The sequence below is a fragment of the Mirounga leonina genome, unplaced genomic scaffold (genome assembly GCF_011800145.1).
Source record: "Mirounga leonina isolate KUSES-001 unplaced genomic scaffold, KU_Mleo_1.0 Mir_172, whole genome shotgun sequence".
Lineage (NCBI taxonomy): Eukaryota > Metazoa > Chordata > Mammalia > Carnivora > Phocidae > Mirounga > Mirounga leonina.
This window is the reverse complement of record NW_023270442.1, coordinates 13,750,655-13,773,333: the sequence shown is the minus strand read 5'-3', so window position 1 is coordinate 13,773,333 and position 22,679 is coordinate 13,750,655. Positions and strand designations below refer to the sequence as shown.

The window sequence follows — 22,679 nt, the reverse complement described above, 5'->3', positions numbered from 1 at the left end:
GCTTGTGCTCACTCTCTCCTTCTCCCTCTTAAATAAATAAATAAAATCTTAAAAAAAAAAAAAAAAAACCCTAGGGTATTTTTGGTTTTGTTTTTTACTATTCTAAAAAGCCAGTTTGAGATTATTTTTCCTGTTACTTGCAACTGAAGGAGCCAACTGATAAATGTACCTGCTGTCATTAAGAGTCTAGACTGCAGAAAGAAATGGCCTCTTTTCTTCCTGTATCATATGATCCTCCAAGCTTTGGTATCATTTCCCATCTAAAGACCAGTCTTTCTCCCAAATGAATGACACTGAATATCCATCCTTTCAGGAGAGGGTCATTTCAGATCCACAGGAATGTGATCTTAGTCTCAAGATACCTTTATCCAAATACAACAGTTCTACTGACTTATGTGAAGTCTTTTTGTTACACACCCCTAAGTTTATGGAGGAAGAGACAATGTTTTCAGAAGTACATGTTTACACATTATGCTTTAGTCTTTCAGTTTCTGCATTACACATTGGGTGGGAAGTGAATGTCACTGCATTAGAGTATGTTTATGAAGCAGCCTTGAGAAAATAAGAACAAACCAGAACCCATGGGACCAAGTGTGAAGGACAGTTTGGATTCTTCCTCTTTCTTTTTTTTTTTTTTTTTAAGATTTTATTTATTTATTTGAGAGAGAGAATGAGATAGAGAGCATGAAAGGGGGGAGGGTCAGAGGGAGAAGCAGACTCCCTGCTGAGCAGGGAGCCCGATGCGGGACTCGATCTTGGGACTCCAGGATCATGACCTGAGCCGAAGGCAGTCACTTAACCAACTGAGCCACCCAGGCGCCCTTCTTCTTCTTTCTTAATAGGTTTGAACTGACTGGACTGGATCCTACCTGTCTAGTTTTAGGTGAAGCAGTCTTTTAGAATGGTCCTGGCCCAAGCCTGAAAAGGTCCTGAAGTCACAAAGACCCCAGATTCTAGGAGGGCCTCTCTGAGGTTCTTAGGGAATAGGAATTTAAGAAAACATATGCTTAGGTAGCTACATGATGGAATACCAGTCAAATCAGGGCAGGCGTGAAGTTTTGTTTAAGCTGATTTGCAATTTTACTAAAGACTCAAATCAGTACATTTGAAATGCCAACATTGAAATGCTGACATCAGTGACTTAATCCCAATACATTCCAAATGCCCATATTTTTGAAAGTATAATTACATATATATATATATATATATATATATATATATATATATATCACTTTCTTTGTAAAGTAGAGGTTTACAGAATGAGCGAAGCTAGCTGCATTAATGTGAGTCCCCACTCATTTCTGGAAAAGCAACTGAAAGCATGTACATCCTCAGGGCAGGTCAACAGTAACATCTTCTTTCAAACATGGAGGTAAGCATTTTCTTACAGATATTCTTCTATAAAAAAAAAGCTTTTAAAATCTTAAAAATCTTGGGAAATCTTAAAATACTTAATCCTTAAAAAGTGAGATTTAAGACCATGATAGAAACTCCTACCTGTTCCCCAGTATCCATTCTTTCTCAGTACTAACGCCCTGTTTTCCAGCCTTTCTTGACATTTAGTGTAGCTAAGTGACTAAGTTTTTTTGCTAGCAGGATAAAAGCAGAAATGATATGTATATGCAGCTTTGGGGAAAGGTTTTTAAAGAGAGGGGGTGTTTCCTTCTTCTCTTCTGCCAGTTGTCTTCTCTTCTGATGGTTGGAATGCAAGCATAATGGCTGGAGCTACAGCAGCTCTCTTACATCACGAGGTGATACTGGGAATGGAACTGGATATCTTCCAAATGCCCATATATTTGAAAGCATAAATAAATACATGTATGACTCTCTTGGTGGAATAATGAGGCTGGATCTGTCTCCATGAAGCGTCAGACCAGCTCTAGACTAACTTTGGACTTTTTAAACATAAGAGGGAAATACCAATTTTTGTTTAAGCCACTGTTATTTTTTGGTTGTCTTCCCATGCTACTTGCAGCCAAACCTAATCCTAATACAATAATCAAAAAAGAAGCAAAAAGGTAGGATCCAGTCCAGTTGGTTCAAACCTATTAAGAAAGAGGAAGATTATACAATTTGACTAGTTTTAAAGTTGCACGTAATTCAAAAGCAAATTATTCAATAAATATTTATTGAGCACTAGATCCTAGCACATGTATCAGAATGATGGATAATGTAACTATAAATGCATTACTTGCCAAGTGACAAATATAAAAGATAGAAAAATAGTATCCATGAATATGGGAACTTAGGGATAGTGGGAAAATAACACAAAGCAGGGATTGTTCCTCTGACATGCATAAAATCTATAGGAGTAACAGGAATAGAAGAGGATGGCATTTTGTGATAAGTTTGGACACAAAACCTTTTTTATCATCATACCACAAGTAAAAAACTTCTTAAGATTCCCATTGCTAGTATCTGGATTTAGTGTCTTTTCCTCCAAACAACTAAATGGCATCTTACAGGGGCACCTGGGTGGTTCACTCGCTAGGCGTATGCCTTCTGCTCAGGTCGTAATCCAGGGGTCCTGGGATCATGACCTGAGCCCCTGGGGATCATGAGCTGAGCCGAAGGCAGACGCCTAACGACTGAGCCTCCCAGGCGCCCCTATTTACTTATTTATTAAGTAAGTTCTACATCCAAGGTGGGGTTTGAACTCATGACCCCAAGAGTTGCATGCTTTACCTAAAGAGCCAGCCCGGCACCACAAGATGTAGTCTTTAAAGGAGACAGTTGGTGTTGGCTAATTGAATTTAAATTAAAAGAATAAATTATAAAAAAAGAAAAAGAAAGAAAGGAGACAGCTGGAAGAGACCTGACTATAAGGAAGCCAAAAGTCTGGGTGGATCCCTGAAAAAGCATCAGGCAGAATTAGAAGACTAGTTGTACCGTGCTGGTTACCTCGGGTAACAGTACTAGTTGGTAGCCCTGGATGAGAAACTTCACTTTTCCAGGCTTCCATTGCTAAGTGGCGGGGATTAGAAAAGGGCATCCCTACAGACCTTCAGTTCCTCAGAACCCTTCTCTGGAGCAAGTGCCCTACTGTGGGCAGCTCGCGCGGCCAACGCCGCTGGGCCTATAGGCAAAGAAGTCCCTGCCATCTGGTCTTGGGCTCCCCGCGCGCGTGAGCTCACGGATGCTGCACTCGAAGTCCGCTAGCAGAAACGCAGCGGTGGGCACCCGGCCCCAGTCGCCGTCTGGAAGACAGCACTACCGGTCAGGTGCACGCGGCCGCGCACTCCAAGGCGCAGCAGTCAGCCGACAGCTCCCGGAGCCGCAGAGTCGCGGTGCTCGAGCCCCGCCCCCTGGCGCCCCGCCCCGCCCCTCGAGCCCCGCCCCGCCCCTTCGGCCACTTGCTGCGTGCCGATTGGTCGCTGCGGTGCGCACGGCGCCGCGCCCCGCCGGCCCCTCTAGCCGAGCGCCGGCCGTCAGCTCCCGGCTCCCCGGGCCTGCGGTGGAGCGGTGGACGCCGGCCGGGTCGGGGCGCAGCCGCCACCTCCTCTGAGCGCGCGCTCGGGGTCGGCGTGGGTGTCGGGGAGGCCAGGTGAGTGCGGTCGGCCGGTCTCGCGGCGCGCGGGGGGCTCGCGCCCGCCGTCCACGCGCAGAGAGGCGCCCCCGGCCGGCCCGGCCTGCGCGGTGCGGCGGCGCCCAGCCCGGCCTCTCCCGCGCCCGGCGCCGCCCGGCGGAACGGGCCCGCGGAGCGCCGGGCCAGCCTGCGGACCGGAGACCTCCGACGCTCGCTCCGGCCCGGCCCGCGTCCCCTCGGGCCGACTGTGGCCGTGACGCGCGGGGATCCGCGCTCGACCCGGGCCGCCCGCACCGCCGCGTTACCCGGCCGTCCATTGCTGGTCTGGGGAGGTCTGGAAGCTTCCCATCTCGAGCCTCTCGGCTTCCCAGGGCGACGGGCAGGGGGGACAGGCGGTGGACGGCTCGCACGGGGAGTCTGGGGCGACTCAGGTACTTCGTCGCCCCTCTCGTGTGCTCCGGACCATTCCTGTGAATACTGTCAGTGTTCTGTGGACTTTGCCGACCCTGCCCTTAGGAGAGTCAGCTACAGAGGTGGGAGGAGGAAATGTTCGAGGCGCAGCGTTCTTTTGGTAATTACTCGTAAAGTGTGGAGGGTCCTTTTAGGTAAGCAGCAGCAGAGAATTGCCACTGTGGCAGTGGTAGTTGAGCTGGGGAAAACCATTTTGGTTTTTAACCAATAAATTGGGTTCCGAGTTAATCACTGAAGGTGCTTAATCTCAGATGGAAATATGACCTTTTTAAAGCCAAAGCAGCGGTGAGATCACTGTGCTCGCTCCCTTCTTGCTGTTAGTGCCCGGTGAGCGTGTGCGTGTGTGTGTGTCTATGTCTGTCTGTCTGTGGGGGCGGGAGTCACGCCTCCGATTGGAGTAAATGTGTCATCACCATGGTGCCTCTCAAAGACAGTTTCTCTTCTCCCCTCACACTCTTCGTCTACCTGTACCGTGAATCCCTTCTCTTAACAGTTCTCAAGGCTCTTACTCCCGGGCTTGTCACTCTTCTTTCCCCATCATCTTCAGTCCCTTACTTGTCCTCTCGTGTTTCAAATCCGCTTAGGTTTCAAACGCAGAACACACGTTAAACATTTTTACCGATTATAGTGTTGCAAGAGTCTTCGCTCTTAAAATGAAAACCAAAAGTTATCTTGAATACTGATGCTGCAGGAAAAGCAGGTGTAATGAGAGCAGCCTGAGGATGTCGTTTTCCTCCTCCGGAGACACGCCCTCCCGTCCCCACCCAACCCCATCCTCTGCCACTAGGATTACCGCAGCTCTAACTGGCCGGTCTTAATGAATTCACTTATGGAGTCCAAGGTAGAACATTTATCTGATTAGTTTATCCTTATTTGCTGCTTTTAAGTGATAACAATAATATATCTAGGTTGTAAAAAAAAATTTAACGTTACAGAAGAGTATCAAGTGAAAAGTTCAAACAGCACGAAAGTGTATCAAGTAAAAAGTGGGAATTCCTTGTTCACTTTTCATCCTCTAGATCTTCAGTTCCAGTCCCTAGGAAGAGATCATCCCATAACTGTTGGGCAGTTGACTTATAATAATATCAGGACACATTTCCATATGTGTATGTGTGGACCTACCTCATTTTTAAAATGCTGCATAGTATGCCTTTATTTAGGTGTACTTTAATATGTTTTATTGGTCCTGTACTGATGGACATTTTGGATGTTTCTGGATTTTAGCTGTTAAAAGCCTTGTTGCATGAAAATCCTTTTGCCACTGTAGGATAAGTTTCAGGTAGATAATTTAAACAGATTATTGTACTTCAGTATAATGTGAGTGCCCTTTTCACCAGGAATCGTTTTTATAACTTAGAAGATTTTATAATTTAGAGGCAGTAGCAAATTTGTTTAAGTGCATGTCTTAGAATCTGTGTGTCCTTTTATATTTAGAGATTGGATCAAGAAAATTTCGAGGACCTGGTTAAATAATGGTGAATTTTTAAACCTTGTTTCCACTTAGTGGTGTGGACTTTAAGGTTATATTCATTCATTTGATTGGCTTGGCAGGAATAAATAGAGAAGGCCTTCAGAAAGAGATTTGTGAACAGACGTATTTTGTGTACTTTGTCCTGTGGTAAGCACCTTGAATATCCAGTCATAACAAATTCTTGTTCCCTTTTTTAAATGTTTCTTTTATTGTGAAATGTATCCCAGGTGCAAAAAAAAAGTGTGTAGAACATACAAACATACGTGTGTGTGTGTGTATATATATATTTGCATATATATGATAATACGTGATTTTATATATACATATATGATATATATATATTTAAAGAATATGATTGCTATAATCATTGTATCTACCATCAGATTAAGAAATAAAACATTTGCATCTTTCTTCCAGAGGTAGCCTCTATTCTGATTTGTTAATCTTTCTTTTGCTTTTTAAAATAAGCTTTACACATATATACATAAATATACACATATACATATATATTTACACATATACATAAATGCACACACACAACAGACACACATCCTAACCAATATATTTGGTTTTGAATGAATAGTGTTAAGATGACGCAAATAGGTAATGAACATGTTTCAGAGTTTTATTTAACTGTTATAGAGAGTGCCACGAAAAGCTGGTTTTAAGAGAATTTAAGGAATATATATATATATAGTCCCCAGGGAAAGGAATATCTGAACAAAATTGCCGAGTTAGATATAATTGGTTAATACTCCACACAGCAACAAAATCATCATGCCTTTGGGATTATTCTTTTCTACCAGGCTAGAAAAATCATAACACCTTATTAATTTCTCCAGTTAAACTAAACCTTACAGGACTATAAACTGTGTCTTTATTAACAGTGGGTTTTTCATTAAATAATTATTATTAATTACAGTTATTATTATTTTTTTAAGATTTTATTTATTTATTTGACAGAGAGAGACACAGCGAGAGAGGGAACACAAACAGGGGGAGGGGGAGAGGGAGAAGCAGGCTTCCCGCGGAGCAGGGAGCCCGATGCGGGGCTCGATCCCAAGACCCTGAGATCATGACCCGAGCCGAAGGCAGACGCCTAACAACTGAGCCACCCAGGCGCCACAGTTATTATTAATTTTATTATTAATTATTTTCCCCAGAGTGCAGATGAATTCCAAACAGGCTTATTAGAAAATACTAGAGCTTTCTAAATTTGAGATTAAAATTTTATTTCATAATTGTAAGCCCAGACCTGACCACGTAAGGAAAGCACGTTATTGTTACTATTAGATGAAGATTTCCAGGAAAAGATGAACAGAACAGAATGGCTTCCCCTTCCTTGGCTGTTTATAGGAGGCCTTTCTGAGGAAGTTAGTGGGTAGTGTTATGAGTGAGTCCTAGGAAGTGGGGTTCACCACAGTAAAGGCTTCTGGAAGGCTCGAGTGTGGATCACATACAGGCACCTTGTTTTATTGTGCTTTGCAGATACTGCCTTATTTATTTATTTATTTATTTATTTATTTATTTATTTATCTATCTATCTATTTATCTATTTATTTATCTATCTATTTATCTATTTATTTATCTATCTATCTATCTATTTATTTATTTATTTAATAAAATGAAGGTGTGTGGCAGCCCTGCATGGAGCAAGCCTGTCAGCACCTTTTTTCCAACAGCATTTGCTCACTTCATGTCTCTGTGTCACATTTTGGTAATTCTTGCAATATTTCAAACTTGTTTATTATTATATTTGTTATGGTGTGATCTGCATGACTTGCTGAAAACTCATATGATGCTTCACATAATTTTTAGCAGTGAAGTGTTTTTAAATTAAAGTATGTGCATTGTTTTCTTAGACATAGTGCTCTTGCATACTTAACAGGCCACAATATCGTGTAAACATAGCTTTCATAAGCACTTGGGAAACAAAAAAAAATTCATTCGACTAATTTTACGAGGATATTCACTTGATTGCTGCGGTCTGTAACCGAATCTATAATATCTCTGAGATCTGCCTGTACTGGAAGGACAGCAGAAATGAGAGAGTGAGCTACTCTGTATTTTCTGCTTTTTTAGCTCACGTGGCCTGCCTGCAGTTACCAGGGTCAGTCAAAGCAGAACCTTTCTGTGGAGGAAGCGAGTGGCCTGTGCTGATGCAGCTGCAGGGCTTGGAAGGGGAGCAAGAACTGTATCATCATATGATCAAGATCAAGCCAAGCCCAGCTGAGTACAGATAGGAATCTGGGCCAGGTTTCGGGGCATTCAGTCGTCAGGTTAAAAAGCTGGTATAGCAGGGGCGCCTGGGTGGCTCAGTCGTTAAGCGTCTGCCTTCGGCTCAGGTCATGATCCCAGGGTTCTGGGAGCGATGGAGCCCTGCATCGGGCTGCCTGCTCCGCGGGAAGCCTGCTTCTCCCTCTCCCCCTCCCCCTGCTTGTGTTCCCTCTCTCGCTGTGTCTCTCTCTGTTGAATAAATAAATAAAATCTTAAAAAAAAAAAAAAAAGCTGGCATAGCAGCTGGGACATGTCTGTCTCGAGTTAATCCAACTACTTCAGTCTGGCCTGGTTATCCTCCTTGTCTGGGGCGCAGCTGGATTCTCTTTAGTTCTCCTGTGTCCGATCTTTCCTGTATCCTGGATTCTCTCCCTTTTAAGAAATATTTTTATTATTGAAGTGTAGGACATACAAGGTTACATTAGTTTCAGGTGCACAATAGAGTGGTCTGACAATTCTGTACATTACTCAGTGCTTGCCACAATAAGTGTAGCAACCATCCATCACCATACAACATATTATCAACTCTATTCCCTATGCTGTACTTGTCATCTCCCAACTTATTTATTTTATAACTGGAAGTTCGTATCCTGTATTCTCTTTTATTGATTTATTCTCTCGAGTGGTGCTCAAACTCTAGTAGCTTCTTGACAAGAAGAGTTACATTTTTTGGAGACCTTGCCTGTCTGAATATGTCTTGACTCTTAATACTCATACTTCATTGATACTTTTTCTGGTAATAGAATTTCAGTTGAAAATAATTTTCCTTCAGAATTTTGAAGTTAGTGCTCCATTGTTATCTCCTTCCAGTATTTTTTTTTTTAGAGAGGGAGGGGGAGGGGCAGAGAGAATCTTAAGCAGGCTCCAGGCCCAGCATGGAGCCCAACTCTTTGCTCCATCTCACAACCCTGAGATCATGTCCCTGAGCTGAAATCAAGAGTCAGACGCTTAACCGACTGCGCCACCCAGTCACCCTGGGATTTAACTTTATAACTGCTTCCCCCAGGTCTTTCCTGGGTTGGTTTTCAGCTCTCCCTACTGCTGGCTTGGGAATTCAGCTTTCTTGGCTGTGCTAACTCAGTCACCACTGCCCATCTGCTTTCCAGCTTTCAGAATTTCATCGCTCTTGTCTCCTCTTCTGTTCTCCATATCATTAGGACTTTATGACTTTTTAAAAACTCCCTTGGGGCGCCTGGGTGGCTCAGTTGGTTAAGCGACTGCCTTCGGCTCAGGTCATGATCCTGGAGTCCCGGGATCGAGTCCCGCATCGGGCTCCCTGCTCGGTGGGGGGTCTGCTTCTCCCTCTGACCCTCCCCCCTCTCATGTGCTCTCTCTCATTCTCTCTCTCTCAAATAAATAAATAAAATCTTAAAAAAAAAAAAAACTCCCTTTATTGTAGTTTTAGTGAAGCTTCAGGGCGGAGCAAAATGAGATGCTTATGTGCAATCTGCTATCACCACCTCAAGCAATAAGTTTTTCTGGACGGATGAGTCGTAGCAGTATTGCCAGGAACAGAGTGTTCGCCACAAAGCAGTCATATGTATGTGCACCTTCTTTTTGGTAGGGAATGCTTGTGGTATAGAATGGTCATACATGCTGGACACAGCTATTATTATTAATTCTCACTTTCTGGGGTGCCTGGGTGGCTCATTCAGTTAAACGTCTGCCTTTGGCTCATGTCATGATCCCAGAGTCCTGGAATTGAGCCCTGCGTCGGGCTCCCTGCTCAGTGGGGAGCCTGCTTCTCCCTCTCCTTCTGCTACTCCCTGCTTCTCCCTCTCCCTCCGCTACTCCCCCTGCTTGTGCTCATGCGCACCTGTGCTATCTATCAAATAACGAAATAGACTCTTTAAAAAAATTCTCACTTTCTGAGAGGGGTGCTGTCATCACTCCAGTTTACATACGAGAAAACCATAGCCTAGGGAAATTTAAAACTCATAGTGCTGGTACACAGCAACTGTTCCCTGAAGAGTAGAATGGATACATGAACCTGGCCAAGTAGGCACAGCTGGGAAGAGGCTGGATGTGGGAATGGGCCCAAGCCAGTGCTCACTTCCAAAGCCTGTACTTTTCTTTTTTTCTTCTTACTTATTTATTTAAAGTAAGCTCTGTGCCCAATGTGGGGCTTGAACTCACAACCCTGAGATCCAGAGTTGCCCGCTTTACCACCTGAGTTAGCCAAGTGCCCTCAAAGCCCGTCCTTTTTGCTGCCTCTGTGTGGTTAATGCTGAAAGATGGTAATTGGTACTTCAAGGTGTCCACGTCCTTTGAGCCTTTTAGGAATATTCTTACTGTAGATCTTTTCTGAACTCATTGAAATACCTTTGCTTTCCCAGCAATGCTTGCAAAGAGGGTTCCCTTTCATCTGTGTGGGTTGGGAGCTGTGACCCTGGAGCCAGTTTCTCTGAACTGGGGAGGAGGGCATTTACTGAGCAATCCCAGAGGATGTAAAGGTGCCTCAGTAGGGCTCTGCTGGAGAGCCTCGGTAAACATGGTCTCAGAGAGTGAGTGGAATATTGCTATGGCTGGAGCAGCTCTTGTTTTATGTAGCTGTTATCTGAGTTTAGGTTGCAATTCATGATAGTAAGCCTTCCTGTTTTTTTTTCAACTTTTTTATTACAGAAAATTGTAAATATATAGCAAAGTTAAACAGTGCATTCAACATTTTGCCCTGTTTGCTTTATTTTTTTTCTTTGCTTAATCATGTGATAGTATGTTGCTGACATTGACACTTAGCCCCTAAATATGTAAGCATTTGTCTTCTAAAAACAAGATCATTCTCTTACATAACCACAATTCTACCATTATCATACCCAAGAAAATAATTCTGTAATGTCTTTTAATGTCTGACCTGTATTCAAATTTCCCCATGTGGCCCAGACTGCCTTAAAAAATTTTTTTTTGAAATTAGAATCAGCGAAGGTTTGTACATTTCATTTGGTTTGTTAATTGTATGTTTTGACATAGTTGAAATTAATTATCAATGGATTTGACATAGTTGAAATCCTATGAAGTTTCTGGCTCATATTGCTCTTGGAGACTGTTTCATTACAGTCTAGATGGTGCTGCTTAGAATCTTAGCAGTGGAAGGGAACCTTGAGTGAATTTGGTGTAGTGATTCCTATGGTTTACGTGGGAAGTTTGGTGTTTTGTTTTTTTTTTTAACCTGGGAATTTTTAAAAAATAGGTAACTTGGCATTACTCTTGACTTTATGATCTTTGGGGGAGGGGTCCCAATTACCTTTTTTTTTTTTAACTCCCAAGTTACTATGAGGTTATCTTGGCACTGTTCCACAGACCTGTGTTTGGGAACTGCTGATTTAGTCCACCTGTCTCATGGGCCAGTGTCACAACTTAAAGAATGTCAGAGCCAGTACTAGAAGCAGGGCTCCTCGTGGTTTTTTCCCCCTTTTTTTAGACATTATTTGAATACCATTTGTTAAGCATACACACAAAGTAATTGCTCTGCAACATGATGTGCTATTATTAAAGCAAAACAAAAACTCATGAAAGCATTTATGCTAATTCCGCCTAGAGAGGGAAATGTTTGATGTGTGTCCTGAAGGTTGAATTGGAAGTTTGCCTGTAGACAGTAGATGAAAGGGGCATTCCAAGGGTGTGTGTGTGTGTGTGTGTATGTGTGTGTTTAATATTATAGGTATATGGGGCACCTGGGTGGCTCAGTCGTTAAGCGTCTGCCTTCGGCTCAGGTCACGATCCCAGAGTCCTGGGATCGAGCCCCGCTTTAGGCTCCCTGCTCGGCAGGAAGCCTGCTTCTCCCTCTCCCACTCCCCCTGCTTGTGTTCCCTCTCTCGCTGTGTCTCTCTCTGTCAAATAAATAAAAATAAAATCTTTAAAAAATATATTATAGATATATATTAAATTCATATATCTAATATAGATGTTTATTATATCAGATATATAGTATATATGACCATATTATATATTAGGTATCTAATATAGTAATACACATCTATATTAGATATGTGAAATATCTGAATATATTTGTCTAAATTAGATACATAAATATAAACATATGAAATATAAATACAGCTATATACAGTTTAGCAGCTTGCCCCACAGGAGGTATTTAACAAGTGTTGGCTGCCTTCCCCCTTCCGTCTCTGTGTGGCTTTAGGTATAATGTCAAGATAGCAGGAGATAAGAAGGCTGTGTTATGGAAAGATTTCAAGTAGCCTGTACATTTCGGAATTTATCTCACTAACTGTTGGAAGTTTGTGAGTGAATGGCACGAGTGAATGGTCTGAGTTTTAGAGAGAAAATTCTGGCAGAATATGGACTTGGGAAGGCAAGGAAGATGATTTAAGAAATAATATGTTTGAATATACTGTCACAGCAGAACTTATTTTCCTCACCCAAATGACGTTTTTTATTACCAGCTTTTACAGATTATCAGTTTCATTTCTTTTTTTTTTTCCTCTTAAGATTTTACTTATTTATTTGACGGGGAAGAGAGAGAGCACAAGCAGGGGGAGCGATAGGCAGAGGGAGAGGGAGAGGCAGGCTCCCCGCTGAGCAGGGAGCCTGATGCGAGGCTCGATTCCAGGACCCTGGGATCATGACCTGAGCTGAAGGCAGACGCTTAACCACCTGAGCGACCCAGGTGCCCCCAGATTATCAGTTTCAATAAACCTAGGTATAAAGTTGACTCTCATTTTATGACAGGATAATGAAACATGTATGCATTTCACATTTTGAAAGCTATGTAGAGTCAGTCATTCAGCAAGTATTTGAGTGCCTAGCCTAGTGTGCATGAGGCACTGTTCTAGGCTCTGGGAATGCCACAGTGAGTGAAAGTGGACTTAGACTGTCCTTCATGGAGCTTACCCTCTACAGGGGAGGTAAATATTTATCAAAAAATGAGAATAATAATGTAATACTAGGGGAATTAGGAAGTCAGGAAAGTCAGTATCATCTCTCACTTGGATATTTCAGTAGCCTGTGAACTGGTAGCCTATGAACTGGTCTCTCTCTTTCCATTCTTAGCCCTTAGAGTCTGTTCTTCCATAGAAGCCTAAGGGATCCTTTTAAATGTACGTCACTCTGCGAAGCACTCTCTTATGGCTCTCTATTTCAATCAGTAAAAACCAGAGTTCTCACAGTGGCCTCCGAGGCTCTGTAAGTATCCTTCCTTGCCTCTGTTACCTCTCTGATCTTGTTTTCTCCTACTTTCCCTTCTCACTCACTCTGCGTCAGCCACACTGGGTAATACCCAGACACTGCCTTCAGGGCTTCGCCCTGCTGTTGTTCTCTCTGACAGATATCCAGAGGGCCAACTCTCTCCCTACCTTCAAGTCTTCACTCAGCTAGTACCTGCTCAGTGGAGCCTCTCTTGACCACCAATTTGACATTTCAGCTGGCCCCACTGTCGCCTGTACTCCTAATGTTCCTTACTCTGCTTGTTTTTTTTCCCCATGACACTTAATTACTTTCTAACATGGTATATCATTTACTTAAAAAATTATGTTTATTGTTCCCTCCCCCACCAAGCTCCATATAGACAGTACTTTTTATCTGTTCATTGATGTGTCCAGTACCTGGTATGTTATAGACATTGTAAATAAACATTCACTGAGGAAGGGAAAGCTGATATTTGAGTGAAAAAGTGATAGCTAAGCTGACCTCTGTAGTGTGAGTAGACGTTAACGAGGTGAGCTGGGAATGGAGAGGTATCAGACAGAGGTGTGCAGGTTCTAGATGAGGTGATGAGCAGGTATGAGGTACTAAAGAGAAACCAGGATACCTGTAGGAAAGAGACAGAGTGTTATAAGAGGAAGCTGGGGCCAGTAAGGACTGGGCTGTACTATAGACTTTTGTCTTTATCTTAAAAGAAATGGGAGGGAAATTTTTAAAGTTTTAAGCAGGAGGGAAATACCAAATTTGTGCCTTTTTAACAAAAGTCATTCCAGCTGCAGTTTGGAGGACGTATTGATGGGGGCAGGAGTGGATGTGGCTATATCAGTTGGGAGGTGGTGGTAGTTGGACAGTACTCGGGTCAGGTGGTGGTGGAGGTGGAGCAAAGTTAGGAGGCATATTCAGGTGATGCATTGGATGTGAGAGGGAAGAAAGAAAAAGCAGGGATGACACCTGGGTTTCTGGCTTGTAAAGCTGGATGAATGATGATTCATTCATTGTAGGGAATCCCAGAAGGGGATTAGGTTTGGAGGAGGAGATCATGAACTCAGGTCCCAATATGTTGATTTTTGAGGTGACTTTGAGACAGCCAGGGGATGTGTTGCAGGTAATTGGATGTATGGATCTGGGATTGCTATTTCAGTCTGCGAATCAACTGTATAGAGAAGTAGTGGAGGGGAGGATTTGCCAATAACCCACATTTTGAATAATTAAAAGTTGTTAACAAGGATATTACTGGGGGAGATTATATAGTTACAAAATTAAAGTCTCTTGAAAAAAATCTATGCTCCCTGTCCTTTACTTTGGTTTTAGATTTAAGTCTTTTACCACAGTTGGTTGTACTTACTACATTTTATTCTTGTTATATGTGATTTATAGGTCAGAAGGCAAATAAGCCTTCCCTGAGATAAAGTATGTAAAACGTCTTTTCCAGAAGTACTTACATCTCTGAATAATTCATGCTGTTGGATTTTAAGGCCTATAAAATATTCACACTGTGAGTGTCTAGAAACCAGGTTTATAGCAAACCAAGAAGAGAAGCTATTCCTCATACTCCTTTGGCAAGATTTGAATCAGCAGCTATCACCACAATCATTGTAGACCTCATCGGACTGCTTTCTTCTATTTCCAGATGATCACAGAGTTCCTCTAAATTCAGTCTGTTCCTCTTCTATCTTGTTCTTCTTGGTCTCCTCACCACAGGCAGCAGAACAATAATTTTCTCTTTATGAAACCTGAAGTGGGGTAAATACTGTGAACGTCTCTGATGATGGGTGGCAGTATAGTGTTGTAATGGTCATAAGCACAGACTTTTGGAATAGATCTGAAGGAACTTCACTGGCGATCCCAGCTTTCCTCCTTGCTAGCGGTGTTAACCATTCTCTAAACCTTTTCAGTAATAGGAGATAATATCAGGGACTGCCTTAGAGCATTTGTGAGGATTGAAGGCAATAGTCCCGTGAACAGGGTTTTTCTGAGGATGGACTGGAGTGGTCTGTAAAGCGCGTAACACCCGTACACATCCTGTAACTAATAGTAGTACTGCTAAGAGTGGGGAAGACAGAGCTTTTATTTTTGTTTCATTTAAGTCAACTTGTTCTGCTCTGGCTATGTAGACATAGGATCTTGAATGGTATTTATATTTTGTTTTTTATTTTGTTCATCTGTTTTTTTTGTAATGGATTTTTTTTTTTTTAAAGATTTTATTTACTTATTTGAGAGAGAATGAGAGAGAGCACATGAGAGGGGGGAGGGTCAGAGGGAGAAGCAGACTCCCTGCCGAGCAGGGAGCCCGATGCGGGACTCGATCCAGGGACTCCAGGATCATGACTTGAGCCGAAGGCAGTCGCTTAACCAACTGAGCCACCCAGGCGCCCTGTAATGGATTTTTTAATGATACAAATTATAATTTAATGTAACAAAATGTTAATTGATTGCTAGTTTATAAATCTGATGATGAGGGCTGTTTTATTCATCTTTATTTTCCCCACCCTGCCTTGCTCGTAGGAGGTGTTCTGTAAATATTCAGTACATGCTCTAGAGTTTTGGGCTGATTCAGTGCCATCATATCCATAGGTCTGCTCTAGTGCCTGCATACAGTAATTCAAGGCAGAAAGGACAGCAGTCAGAGACGAACACTGAATCAGTCTTCAGTCCTCCTCCACATCTTCTCCTGAGATACCTTAACTGCCCTGTGACTTCAGTTACCACTGAATTACTGTGAGCTTCTAATCTGTATTTCTGTCTTAAGCCACTCTTTCAGTGGTTCCTGTACATCTGTCTTGGGTATTTTCTACCTGAATATTCTTTAGTCCTTTCAAATACCTTATGCTCAGATTCTCCTCTTCCATTCTCCCTTTCCTGTTTTGGCTAATGGTGTCTCACCATGCACCAGGCATCCAGCCATTGTCATTCTTAGCTTCTCCCTTCCTATTGATAATGCCCCTTGGTAGTCCTCAAATAAAAACCCTTTCTTTGGCTTGTACCGGTGTGGCTTCCGTGTGCATCCTTATTCCCCCCCTGTCTGGAATGAGTGCAGGTGGCTAACATTTCTCTTCAGTCCCTCCTCCACACAGTTGCTGCCAGCATTATCTTCCTAAATTACAGAGATGATCTTGTCATTTCCCTACTTACAAGCCCAGAATTTTCTTCCTTCTTTTTCATCTGCCAAACTCTTATTCATGCTTCAAAACCCAGCTAAGTTTGCTCTTCCTCTGTCAAACTTCCCTCAGCTCTTCCTGGCAAATACTGTCCTTTGACACTTTATTTCACATTTCTGTTGTAGCACTTTTACACTATAGCTCATAATGTATGTGTGTTATGGCCCATATTGCAATGCAATTACAATGTTCTGACAATGTTCCTAACTAGACTATTCTCTACATTGATTGCCTTAATCGTTTTTATATACTCAGTGCCTCACACTAGTAGCATTTAACAACTAGTGGAGAGATGGCAGAACAGATAGATGGTAGTGCAGAAATTTGATTAATGGGAACATTTCTGAATTAGATGTTATTTGGGACTTTGATGCATACAGAAATTTCTCAGACTGTGTTTGTATGTTGAAGTGTGTAGTTGTTTTCTCCTCTTGCTTTTGCAAGTGTCCTTGGGTTTCCTAAACTGAGTTTTTGGAAATGAAATTTTGACAGTTGAATCATTTAAAATGCCCTCTGAAAAGGATTCCTATTCCCTTTTATAAAGAGTTGCCTCTCTTAGTAATGGGAATAATTGCTATCTAATATATTACAAGACTTGTGGGTTGGACCAGTAATCCATTAGTTCAGTTCACTAATTATGTTTTGTTTTGTTTTCACTTGGTACGAGAGTCAGTTTTGTGGGAGAACCTACCAATAATTTGCTTGACCTCAAAAAAGTCCTGAGTTTATTAAAAGCAGTTACAGACCTATTACATTGTACAAAGAAGTTTCTCAACAGGCAAGAAGAATCAGCACTTCATTATGTTAATTATAATAACTTTTGAAACTTTCGAAATTTTGGTATTTAAAAAGTAATTCATGCTAAGAGTTGCAAACTTTGAAAATAGACAAAAAACAAAACAAACACGTGATCCTATCACCCATATATATAATAATATTATAAAAGTATTGGTGTTTGTTCTTCTGGTATTTCTACTTATGTATGTGTTTTTATATGTAGATTGGTAGTTCTTTTTTCGAAAAAGGAAATAATGCTATACATACAGTTTTAATAACCTACTTTTTTCACGTAGTATTAACCATTACCATTTACTTGTGCCATTAAATGTTTTTCAGAAATAGATTTTTAATGTTTGCATTAAGTAAACTATTTTACTGAACTATTTATTCTATCATTGAACATTTAGGTTTTCTCCGAGTAGTCTTTGCCTTCATTGAGTCTCCAAAGGCTTGTTATCTTGTATTAAGTATTGTGTACTTGTTTCCACTTTAAGCCAGGGAGCCAGTGTTCGGAGTATTGTCAGTTTATGTTAAATCAACATGGTGTCATGATAAAATATGCTTATCTTTTGGTGACTATCAACAATAAAACTCCTGTGAAAGGCATTCTTCCCAGTTGAGAGGGTTCGTTCTTAATAGACTAGCCTTCTCTCTCCCTTTCCTCTCCTAAATGTTTACCATAGCGACTGGGCTCCTGGTGGCCTTGGCTCCTTTTCACCTTAAAGCTCTTCGTCTGGTTTCCTGTTAGGGCTGTGAAACCCAAATCCTTCACGAGGTCAGGGTTAATCTGTGATCCAGCCTTATCTGTCGCTCTCCAAACTTATTCCAAGCCAACCTGCTCCACTAACTTACTGTGTCCTGAATCTCTTTGGTACCAGCTAATTCTTCCTTGCTGGTACCAAAGGGACCTAGGGGCTTTGTATATAATTTTCCCTTGCCCTCCTCAATCTCTTTTGTTGCTTCTTAATCTAATTAACTTTACTCAGCTTTTAAATTTTAGTATGTTTTAAGATTTTAGCAAGTGTAAGTTACCTCTTCATAGAGGCTTTCCCCAATCACCTTTTTTTTTTTTTTAAAGATTTTTATTCATTCGAGACACAGAGATATAGAGAGAGCACGAGCAGGAGGGAGAGGCAGAGGGAGAAGCAGGCTCCCTGCAGAGCCAGGAGCCCGATGTGGGGATCACGACCCAAACCAAAGGCAGACGCTTAACCATCTGAGCCACCCAGGCGCCCCCCAATCACCCTTTCTAAAACAGGTCTCCCCTTTATTCCCTGTTAGGATCCTGCACGTTTCCTCCATAGTAATTATTTGTATTACTTCGATGTTTCTCTGCCTCACTCCATCCCTGACCCTCCAGTTTAAGCCCCAGAAGAGAGGAGATCATGACATTTCAGAAATCATTGTATGCAAATAGCTATATATTTTCTACTTTAGAACTATTTATAATTAGGTTAATATATGGGAAATGAATTTTATAATTGGAAATAAGACTTAACTTCAGACATTGTCTTAAATTCATGGTGACCTTCCCTTCCTATTAACTAGTTAATATTTAATCTTTGATGATAATTCATTATTATATCTGCAGAATAGTGATAAAATGTGCAGGACTTCAGTGTAGCTAAAGCATATCTGAATGATAAACTTCTAAAAACATTTTGTAAGTAAAATTTACATACTGTAAAATACACAGGTCTCAAGTGTACACTTCAGTGACTTTTGATAATGTATGTACCTGTATAACCATTATCCCAATTAAGATATAGAACATTTCCGTCACTGCCCCCCCCCAAAAGTTCCCTTCCCTTGTAGTCAGTCCTTACCCCCTGTAGGCAAGCACTGTTCTGATTTCTGAGACTGTCGACTAATTTTACTTCTTCTTAAGCTGCATTTAAATGGAATTATACAGCATACACTCTTTTTTTTTTTAAGATTTTATTTATTTATTTTTGACAGGGAGAGTGACACACACACACGCACGCACACAGGGGGAGTGGGAGAGGGAGAAGCAGGCTTCTGCTGAGCAGGGAGCCCCATACGGAGCTTGATCCCAGGATCCTGGGATCATGACCTGAGCTGAAGGCAGATGCTTAACTGAGCACCCAGGTGCCCCCAGCATGTACTCTTTTGTGTCCGCCTTCTTTCACTTAAATCATGTCTTTGAGGGCTTACTTTTTTTTTTCTGTGTTGTATATATCAGTTCATCCTTTTCTCTTGCGGAACAGTATTCCATTGTATGAATCAATCATAACTTGTTTTTTGTTTTTAAAGATTTTATTTATTTGAGAGAGAGCAAGAGATAGAGAGCATAAGCAGGGGTGGGGGTGGAGCAGAGGGAGAGGAGAAGCAGGCTTCCCGCTGAATAGGGAGCCTGATGCAGGGCTTGATTCCAGGATCCCGAGATCATGACCTGAGCTGAAGGCAGATGCTTAACCAACTGAGCCACCCAGGCACCCCTCGATCATAACTTGTTTATCCATCCATCTGTTGATGAGCATTTAGATTGTTTCAGTTTGGGGCTATTATGAATAAAACTGCTAAAAACTTTCTTCTCTAAGTCATTTTTGTGCATGGATATGTGTTTTTACTTCCCTTGGCAAATACCTAGGAATAGAATTGCTGGGTTATAGGGAGGTTTATTTTTAACTTTATAAGAAACTGCCACCAGGAATATATGAGATTTCCACTTGTTCTACAACCTCACCCACATTTAGAGTTGTCAATCTTTTAAATTTTAGCTGTTCTAGTGGATGTGAGATGTTATATTTCATTAATTTGCACTTCCCTGATGCCTGACAATGTTGAATACCTTTTTATGTGCTTCTTGTCATTGTCTTTTTAGGTCTTTTGCCTATTTCAAGTTTGCTCAAGTCTTCTGTACTTTTTTTTATAAGATTTTATTTATTTGACGGAAAGAGAGAGCGAGCTCACAGCAGGGGGAGTGGCAGGCAGAGGCAGAGGGAGAAGCAGGCTCCCCGCAGAGCAAGGGGAGCCCGATGAGGAACTCGATCCCAGGACCCCGGGATCATGACCTGAGCTGAAGGCAGTCGCTTAACCAACTGAGCCACCCAGGCGCCCAAGTCTTACGTACTTTTTATTGCCTATATTTTATCTTGTTATTACTAATGTTTAGTTCTTTCTATATTATAGATCCAAATCCTTTGTCAGATATTTGTTTTGCAAATATCGTCTCCCAGCCTATGTTTCCAGTGTTTGGACCTTCTATAATATATTGTATTTATAATAAATTATAATGTATAATTTATTGTAATAAATTGTATTTATTTTTCAGAATAATTGGACACATTAAATTTAGAGGTATTTCACCTGAATCCATATTTAAGCATATTATTTGAAGATATACTGTTTAGAAATAAGTTCATCTTTGTGGACATGCTATACAGTTCTAATTTTTGCTTTACATAGTTATCTTTTAAGTAAAAGAAGAAAAGATTGTCTGTTTACCCACATATTGATCATTTCTGGTTTTCTGCATTTCTCCCTGCAGATCTGAGATTCGTCTGGTGTCATTTCCCTTCAGCCTGAAGAATTTCCTTTAGCATTATTTTTAGTGCAGATCTAGTGATGAATTATCTCAGTTTTGTTTACCTGAAAATATTTTTATTTTATCCTCATTTTTATAAAAAAAACTTTATTGAGATGTACAGATGATAACATTCACCTATTTTAAGTGTACAATTCAATGTTTTCTTAGTATATTTAGGGTTGTGCAATCATCACCACAATCTTATTTTCTTTTTTTAAGTTTTTATTTATATTCTTTCTTTAACATACAGTGTACTATTAGTTTCAGGTGTACAATTTAGTGATTCAGCACTTCCATACAACATCCAGTGCTCATCAAGACAAGTGCCCTCTGTAATCCCCATCACTTAGTTCACCTTTCCCCCCACCCACCTCTCCTCTGGTGACCATCAGTTTGTTCTCTGTAGTTAAGAGTCTATTTCTTGATCTCTCTCTCTCTTCCCTTCCCCTATGATGGTCTGACCACAGTCTAATTTTAGAACCTTGTACCCATTAGCAGTGACTCCCTATTCCACTCTCCCCCACTGTCACTAGGCAACCACACATTTATTTTCTGTCTATAAATTTGCCTCATCTGGACATTTCACATAAATGGAATCATACAAGATGTGGTCTCATGTCTTTCACTTAGCATAATGTGTCTGAGATTCCTCTCTGTTGTGGCATGTGTCAGTACTTCATTCCCTTTTATCACTGAATCTGTATTCCATTGTATGATATGTCACATTTTATGTATCCGTTCATCAGTTGATATATGTTGGATTGCTATACTTCTTGGCTAGTGTGACTAATGTTGCTGTCAACACCTGTGTTCAAGTTTTTGTGTACGTGTGTCTTTTTATTTCTCTTGGGTAGATAGGTAGTAGAATGACTGTCATGTTCCCTTTTAAAAAATATTTATTTTGAGAGAGAAAGAGAGAGTGCACTAGCTGTCGGGGGAGGAGCAGAGGGAGAGAATCTTAAGCAGGCTCCATGCTCAGCTCAGGGGCCTGATCTCACGACTCTGAGATCATGACCTGAGTTGAAATCAAGAGTTGGATGCTTAACTGACTGAGCCACCCAGGCGCCCCTATCATGCTCTCTTCCGAAGAATATTTTCACTGGATACTGGGATTGATTACTTTAAAAAAAAAAAAAAGGCACTTAAAGAAATTCTTCTCACTATCCTGGCCTCTGTTGAGAAGTCAGTCATTATGATAAGTTGATTTTTTCCCCCTAAAACTATGTCAAGTGTTTCTTTTATTTCTGATTTTCAGCAATTTGATTATGATGTTTTCTCTGTTTAACCTCTTTGGAATTTGCTGAGCTTCCTGGATTTGTAAATTAATATTTATCACCAAACTTGGGAAATTATTGGCCCTTATTTCTTCAAATATTTTTTTTTCCTCATTCTGTCTTTTTCTGGGACCCAGTTAAACATATATTGGATCAGTTACTAGTGATCCTTAGTTCACCAAGGCTCTGTTCATTTTTATTCCTCAGAAAAAAATATCCCTTAAAAAAAAAAAAAAACCCTGTTCTTTAGACTGGATAATTTCCTTTGATCTTTCTTCAAGTTTACTACCCTTTTCTACTCCTGTCTCTAATCTCCTATTAAAGCCATTTAGTTAATTTAAAATTTCAAAGATTATAATTTTCAGTTTTAAAATTTACATTAAAAATTATCTGTCCACTGAGATCCTCCATCAGTTTAGTTATTTGGACCATATTCCTTTAAGTCTTTGAATGGTTTATATTGGTAGCTTTAAAGTCCTTGTCTGCTAATTTCAATATCTGAGTCATTTTGGGGTCTATTTCTATTGACTTCTTTTTCTTTATTCCTTGAAAATAGATCACATTGTTCCTGCTTCTGTGAATGCCTAATAATTTTTTACTACATATTAGACATTGTGGATGATACGTTATAGACACTCTCAATTCAGTTATCTTCATCTGAAGGGTGTCAGTTTTTGTTCTAACAGGTGGATGAAATGCTGGCTGATCACCTTGAAATTATAGACACTTGGTTTTACACCTTATTAGGATAATGCCACGGTGTTTACTGATCTCTGACTTAGTGGAACTCAAGCTCTAAAATATCTTGCGGTGGGCACAGGGGAACTCTTAGTTCTTTTAGCCTTCCAGCTATCTTTTTTTTTCCCTGCTGAGTTTCTTGGAGTTTCCTCCATGGGTGTTCTGTTTGGGGGGTTAGTCAGATAATTTAAAGAGAGTTTATATTGAAGTGTTTGGGGCTCCTTCCTGTAACTCACCCCTTTCCAAGATTTCCTCTCTCAGTTCCCGGCTGCTCTAA

At 41.0% G+C, this 22,679-nt stretch overlaps 1 protein-coding gene across 2 annotated transcripts in view; it reads left to right on the top strand.

The window, feature by feature from the left end:
• The first annotated feature begins 3,400 nt into the window (after positions 1 to 3,400).
• Positions 3,401 to 22,679, top strand: part of TMEM50B (transmembrane protein 50B) — a 34,831-nt gene continuing 15,552 nt past the window's right edge. For both annotated transcript variants that reach the window (XM_035017622.1, XM_035017623.1), the window contains exon 1: positions 3,401 to 3,544. The gene's annotated coding sequence lies outside the window, so the exon portion shown is untranslated. The remainder of the gene's footprint in view (positions 3,545 to 22,679) is intronic.